Source organism: Psammomys obesus, unplaced genomic scaffold (assembly GCF_907164565.1).
Source record: "Psammomys obesus unplaced genomic scaffold, mPsaObe1.curated_primary_1811, whole genome shotgun sequence".
NCBI lineage: Eukaryota > Metazoa > Chordata > Mammalia > Rodentia > Muridae > Psammomys > Psammomys obesus.
Genome location: NW_026590062.1, coordinates 30,454,175 through 30,461,058, shown reverse-complemented (window position 1 = coordinate 30,461,058; position 6,884 = coordinate 30,454,175). Strand labels below are relative to the sequence as shown.

Genomic DNA, 6,884 nt, shown 5'->3' with positions numbered 1-6,884 from the left:
AGTTCTTAAAGCTTCCATTCCAGAGGCAGCATGCAGGAAGCAGCAGGCAACCACTTTTAATCAACCCTTGTGATTTTGCAACCATTGCTGGTTCTTCTGAATCCTAGGCATTTGTTACTGTGTTGAGTTTGCATGTGTGGAACCATCCTGATTTGCGGAGGATCTATAAAGGACTGTTTCCACGACCCCTGTGGATACCAAAATCTGTAGCTGTCTAAATCCCTTTTGTCAAATAGCGTAATATTTACATATAACCTCTTATACATCTTTGCTTTAAGTCATCTCTAGATTACTTGAAATGCCTAACACACTGTAAACCTATAAAAATGTTGCTACACTATATTGTTCATGGAACATCCATGCACACTAACAACTGAGGGGTTGTTGTCATTCTGTTTTGTTTTTGTTTTTGAAACAGGATCTCACATGCCCAGTTTGACCTTGGATTTCTGCTGTAGCTGAGGATGATCTCGAATTTCTAATCCCCTTGCCCCCACCTCTCAAGTGCTTCCATTGCAGGGTGTGCTGCTACAAAGATCAAACCCAGGGCTTGCATGTTAGGCAAGCATTCTACCTCCTGAGATACGTCCCTCACCACCAGAAGTAAGCTTTTAAAAATACTTTTCTATCCATGGTTGGTTGAATCTGCTGATACAGAACCCATGAATATAGAGGGCAAATTGATACAGGGTTTTCCAAACAAGATAGATTCTCCATCATTTTCAATCCAAACCCTGGAGGGCGGGGGGGGGGGGGGGTGGTGTCATTATTCAATTCGACTAAAATTCATGTTCTAAAAATTCATCAGTATAACAACAATGTCTGCTGGAGCCATTTTCTTAGGTCATTAAAGGGGACTCGCTATCCTGATACACTTAGGATTCTCCAAGTTTTAGTTCTGAAAGTCCTTTGCCATGGAAAGAAAGAAAGACGGTGTCTCCCACTCTTGGGAAAATCAAGACATTTTGATGCTCTGCAGATAGCCCAAGGTCTAGACTTCAGACTTGTGGGCCTGAAGTATCTAAAGTTGATAGAAGGGAACCCTGCCACAAAAACAGCTGAAAGACTTAAATTCTCCACCAAAATCTTCAAGCTCACATTTTTTTTAAACGATAGACTTTTAAAAAATCCCAATAATCCTTTTTATCCACAGGCCAAGAAATGGTTTCATACGTGCAGGGATAACCCACCTAACATGTGGAGGAAAGTGAGAAGCACCTAGAAACTGGCTGTAATCACCACACCTCATAGAGATGTTGATTATTATGCCATTCCCTTCCAGTCTCCACATTTCTGAGCCAATAAATAATGCATGAGGTGGCAGGCAGGCACAGCAGCCTACGATAAAACCCTCACACTCTTTGGTGCTATTCAAAGTCCTGGGAACCTGTGAGCAGTAGACAAGCATTCAGCACTGGAGAAACAAAAAAAGCAGCAACCTCTCCGGAGACCACACCCACAGTACCACAAAGTCTAGCCAAGAATGGCTAGATGTCAATGGATGTCAACCTGTCTGCTTCCTGCCAAGTACTCTAAGGAAAACAATATTCTCCGGTGCCAGGACCCACAGAATGGAAACTGCAGCGCTGAGACGAGAACTTGCCTCATTAACTTGAGAGCAATAAAGCCTCTCAGTCCGCTATAATGAAGTGTGACGTGATCCCAACTCTACTACCTGAAGCATTTCTACTGTTCTGAACAATTTGTCTGATTCTTCTGCGGTAAGCAGGATAACAGCCTCTAAATGTGCCCATGTCTCAATCTCCTAGAGCCTGTGAACGTGCAGCCTGACCCGAATAAAGGGACTCTGATGATGTTGTTAAACTAAGGACCTTCCCCGTTCATTTAGATGTGTCCAATCTGAAATTTGTTCTAGATCATAGTCAGGTGGTGATGTGCCTACCTCGCAAAGCCACACAGGCATGCAATGTCACAAGCTATGAAAACAAGGCTAAAAAGATAAGGAGATGGATTCTCCCCTTTGAGTCTCTTAATACATGGCTTTTAGCCCAAGTGAGATCCCCACAGACCCTACCCCCACAGCACTGGAATATGCATTTGTATATTTTAAGCTATTAAACTTAACAATAATTTGTTACAGCAGCAATAGAAAACTAATAATCTGTCAACACTGTTGTACCACTTTCCTGGTGCCTTAGCAAGATTTTGTTTCAAACCATAATATTTGACCATTTCTTACCCACTGTCTAAAACAAAACAACAGACTTGGTACTAAACCAAATCTACTCACAATCCTTGTGAAAGTACAACATAACAGCACCTTTTTCACGTCTGCTTTGTTTAGTTTCTTTATTTTATTAACGCAGAGACTCTTTCAATAAGAAACCACTGAGTAGCACTGAGACCAGTAATGGTCTCTGAAGGAAAAATTCCTTCAGGGGAGAACAGAAGATGCCAAGTAACTCCTTTAAAGTTGCATGCAAAGACACAGTAGTTGTCAGTGTGTCCCTAAGGCGTTCCAGAGGCCACAAGGGCCAGAGGGTGCCGCTGTCCTTTATGAGCTCCATGTACCAAGAGCACAATGAAGAGCTATCCCCCTGCACACACGGACAACTTACACTTCGCAACCCTGCTGGGGCCAATGTGAAATTTTTCCGTTTATGTTTATGCATGAAACTAACACAACAAAGAACACTAGAGATGTATAAAACAGTCTTCTTAGCTATTAGTAATATTTGAAGGAATATATTGGGATGATCCAGCTTTTACTCAAAAGATACTTAGATCTAAAGAACTTGATTACAGGGCAGCAGAAGTTTTTCATAGTCTTACACATTTGCGTACAGACATGTGCATGCGAGCATGCGCGCGCACACACACACAAGCTTGCTTCAAATAAGCTGTCATCTAGAAATCCTCAACAATGGCTGCATTTTAAAATCATTTGTAGAGCTTTGAAAAATCACAGATATCCAGGCCTGCCCCTAAGCCTTCTGATTCGACTGGTCTGGGTGGCTTCTGTGCAGCCATGTGTCTCCATGTTTTCCTACAGGCACTGATGGACAGCCCCAAATGGGGATGCTGCTCTGCCCAGCATTCTACAGAAGCAGCCTATGGGCATACCAAGGTGGATGAAGTCCTTCCTGAGACCTGAAGTCTCTTCTTGCCTTTGAAGCTTGGTGATCACTTCCCAGCTCATCTCCCCAAGAGAGGTTTTGAAATTATTCTAGATGTTTCCTCCACATCTCACTTTAATCATCAGTCACCTCAGTTCTCCCAAATCCAGCCCACTAGTCCTAGACAGAAGCCTTCTTACTGGCCTTCCATTTTCCCTGCTGCTTGTAGAATCATCTTTTCCAAGAAAAACTCTCATTGCATATTCTTTTCTGCCTTCCCACCCAGAAGACTGCAGAGTCCCTCAATGCTTGGTTGCCCACTAAGTCTCTGAAGGTTTACAGAATCATCATTCCTTGTGCGTATCGGGCATGTGATTCTTTTTTTTTAATATTTAACATTTTATTTTATTTTATTTTATTACAATTTATTCACTTTGTATCCCCCTATATCTACCTCCCTTCTCCCCTCCCAATCCTACCCTCCCCCTTCCCCACCCCTGGCCCTCTTCCAGTCCACTGATAAGGGAGAGTCTCCTCCCCTTCCCTTTGATCCTAGTGTGTCAGGTCTCATCAGGAGTGGCTGCATTGTTGTCTTCTGTGGCCTGGTTGTCTTCTGTGTCCCCCCTCAGGGGGGAGGTAATCAAAGAGCAGGCCAATCAGTTCTTGTCAGAGAAAAATCTGTACACCTAAGGAAGCTAATCAGGAAGGAGGACTCTGGCTAAGATGCTCAATCCCCATTCAGAAAGGCAAAGAGGATGAACATCGGAGGAGGGAGAAAACAGGGAACAGGACAGGAGCCAGCCACAGAGGCCTTTGAAAGGCTCTACCCTGCAGAGTATCGAGGCAGATGCTGAGACTCATGGCCAAACTTTGGGCAGAGTACAGGGGATCTTATGGAAGAAGACCTGGAGAGGACAGGAGCTCCACAAGGAGAGCAACAGAACCAAAAAGTCTGGGCACAAGAGTCTTTTCTGAAACTGATACTCCAGCCAAGGACCACTCATGGAGATTGCCTGGAACCCCTGCACAGAGTTAGCCTATGGCAGTTCAGTGTCCAAGTGGGTTCCATAGTAATGAACATGTGATTCTTTACACCTGGATAGAGTTTTCTCTCCCTTTCAAGCTGAAGGCATCTCATCATTACTTTTCTTCACAGGGCCATCAGGCCAACCCCCTCCTCCATTTCCTGGTTACTCTTTGCTCACACCTCACCCATGGAGCTTCTAAGTACCATACTACTACTCCCCCCGTGTAACTAGCAATGCTGTGGCCTGTGTGGTTTTCGTCTTCACGTATCTGGCATTAATTCTTTTGTTCATTCATTCAACACTTTTAATAAATATATAGCAAGTGCCAGGCATGCTGGAGGCAAAATTGTTAAGTTGGAAACCACACCTGCACTCAGAGCTTTTCTTGAAAAGGAGGTAGATGGTTGGAAGAACATTCATGATAAAGCAGAGTGATAGAGACTTGAAAGAAGTTTGGGTCTGTGTGTGGTCTTTATAACCCTACTGTATTAATAAGTTAAGAAACAACCCCCCCCCACCACCGGTTGTGGTGGCACACACCGGTAGGATTTGCTGAAGGAGGCAGAGGCAGGAGGATCACGAGTTCGAGGCCAGCCTGGGCTACACAGTTTAAAAAAAAAAAAAAGAAAGAAAGAAAGAAACAAACCCCCTACCAAGTTTCTACACTTCTGATGTACGCATTTGACTGTTAAGGTTGTAGGATGAATTTCATCTTTTCATTTTCAGTGTCTCTCTGATGGATAATTCCATTTGATGATCCCAAAAGTCCAAATTTGAGAACCTCATTATTCTAAGTTGAAAAAAAAAAAATGACCCTCTTATCTGAAGGAAGATCTAGTGCCTGGCAAATGTTAAGCACACATTTGCTATGTGAAGAAACGAATAAAGACACGTTCTAGAAACCAATTAAGCCAAGCTATGAGGCTTTCTGTTTTAATCAGCATTTTGCTATAGTCATTAGACACAAACATAGATAGATAGATAGATAGATAGATAGATAGATAGATAGATAGATAGATAGATAAAAGACCAACCACCAACTTCAAGTGGCCACACAGTGCAATCCAGTGGAGAAAGGCGAGAAGCAGAGAAAAATGTAAAAGAACAATGCCAGCTGTGAATCGATAACTACTATTCACTATATGATGAAGACATGGAAATTTTTTGACAGTTAAAACCTTTTCATAAGCTTAAAATTTTCCATAATGAAGTTGAACTTTAAAATAGAGTGAAAATTCTGAGTAACTGGCTAATGGAAACTGCACATCTGGGTTGGAATAGACAAATTATAGCATTACCTGTCTCGGGGTAACGGGGCCTTTCAAGTCTGCAGTCAGTGTTGAATGGCTTTAACTCATTTCCAAAGTTAATTAGGTGTCTTGCAGAAGAAGCCCACCAGCTCTAAGCTGACCTTCTGTTGTTCTGGTTACTGCTAAGGGAAAACTCCTGCACTGTCTACTGCACCATCTATGATAATCCATTAAGATCAAGGCTTATGTCTCGAAACTAATTACTATGAGGCTCTGTCTTGCACAGGTTATGTTAATGTCTGAAATCCCTTAATCACTTTGGCACCACAGGGATACCGTTATTAAAGCAACAACTTCAAATGATCCTTAGCTCAGAGGTTTTTTTAGAAGATAAAGGAAAATCTGGGTTCACTAAAGAGAACCCTGTTTTCTCTCTAAATACCAGAGGCAGACCCATTTGAAGGCTAAAGATGGTTGTTTTCTGTAAAAACATCACATACTTAAGTGTCCTAGTCTATATGATCACTGACGTTTTCATGGACCCTTCTGAAGTGCTAGTTAGAGTCATGATTATCCTAGGAAAAAATACATCAGAATTCTTACCTGGTCAATTTTCAAGGCTGGAGGCTTACTGGCAGATCTGTTAGAGAGCAGGGAAAAAAAAAAAAAAAAACATGCTTTAGGAAAATAACAAATAGCAAAATTTCTAATAGCTGAGTGAACAAATGAACGCTCCCGCAGCCAAGGCTAGTGGTAACGGCAGAATAGCTAGAAGGGCAGAGTCCTGGACTTACATGGGTGAACCTACATTTTGTGAACTCTCTCTTTTTAAAATAAATGTAGTACATGAAATAAGAATCCTTTGCTTTGTGAAATTCACTATCCTCCCCAACAAACACACATAACAACAACAACAAAACACCATGAGAATACAATGGCAAGCGAGGATCCTCAACAAAGCAGAGTTTTGGTGGCAGAAGCTAAGTACCTAAACTCTCCTCCTGGGCTTAGCCGATTGGTTCCCACTAAAACAGAGCAAAGACTGTACTTTCTCTTGCCCTAGGTATTAGGGGAAGAGCTAGAGAGCCCAGTCTGTGGGTATCTGCCCTTTAAGAGGGCAAGTGGAAGTAAGCTGGTGGTTGTAACCAGACTCTTCAGCTTGTAATCTTTCACAGGTTGTTTTGAAGTCAAAGGCAGCTGCACTCTTTGCTGCTAATGCTCCTATGAATTTGAACTGAATCAGATTATTTATGCCTAGTATCTTTAAGCTTCCCACAAGAAAGAGATTCCTTCCTCTTGGAACTCTTTAGAGCACCCACTCCAAAGCTTTGGGGTTCATTCCTACTTTATTCTGACTCAGAAGAAAAATGTATCTTACCAAGAGGACAATGACTGAGGGTGGAAGTCAAGTCATAACGGGTTATAAGACTAAATGAACATCAGTGTTTCCAGAGATCTCACACTGTGTGAGACTGGCATGTAGGTTTCAATCTCAACCCAGTCAACTGTATTCTCAGAGTGCTAGGAGG

At 42.3% G+C, this 6,884-nt stretch overlaps 1 protein-coding gene across 2 annotated transcripts in view; it reads right to left on the bottom strand.

Annotated features, from left to right (window-relative positions):
* Positions 1 to 6,884, bottom strand: part of Gng2 (G protein subunit gamma 2) — a 105,935-nt gene that overhangs the window by 85,707 nt on the left and 13,344 nt on the right. For both annotated transcript variants that reach the window (XM_055606326.1, XM_055606327.1), the window contains exon 2: positions 5,959 to 5,995. The gene's annotated coding sequence lies outside the window, so the exon portion shown is untranslated. The remainder of the gene's footprint in view (positions 1 to 5,958; positions 5,996 to 6,884) is intronic.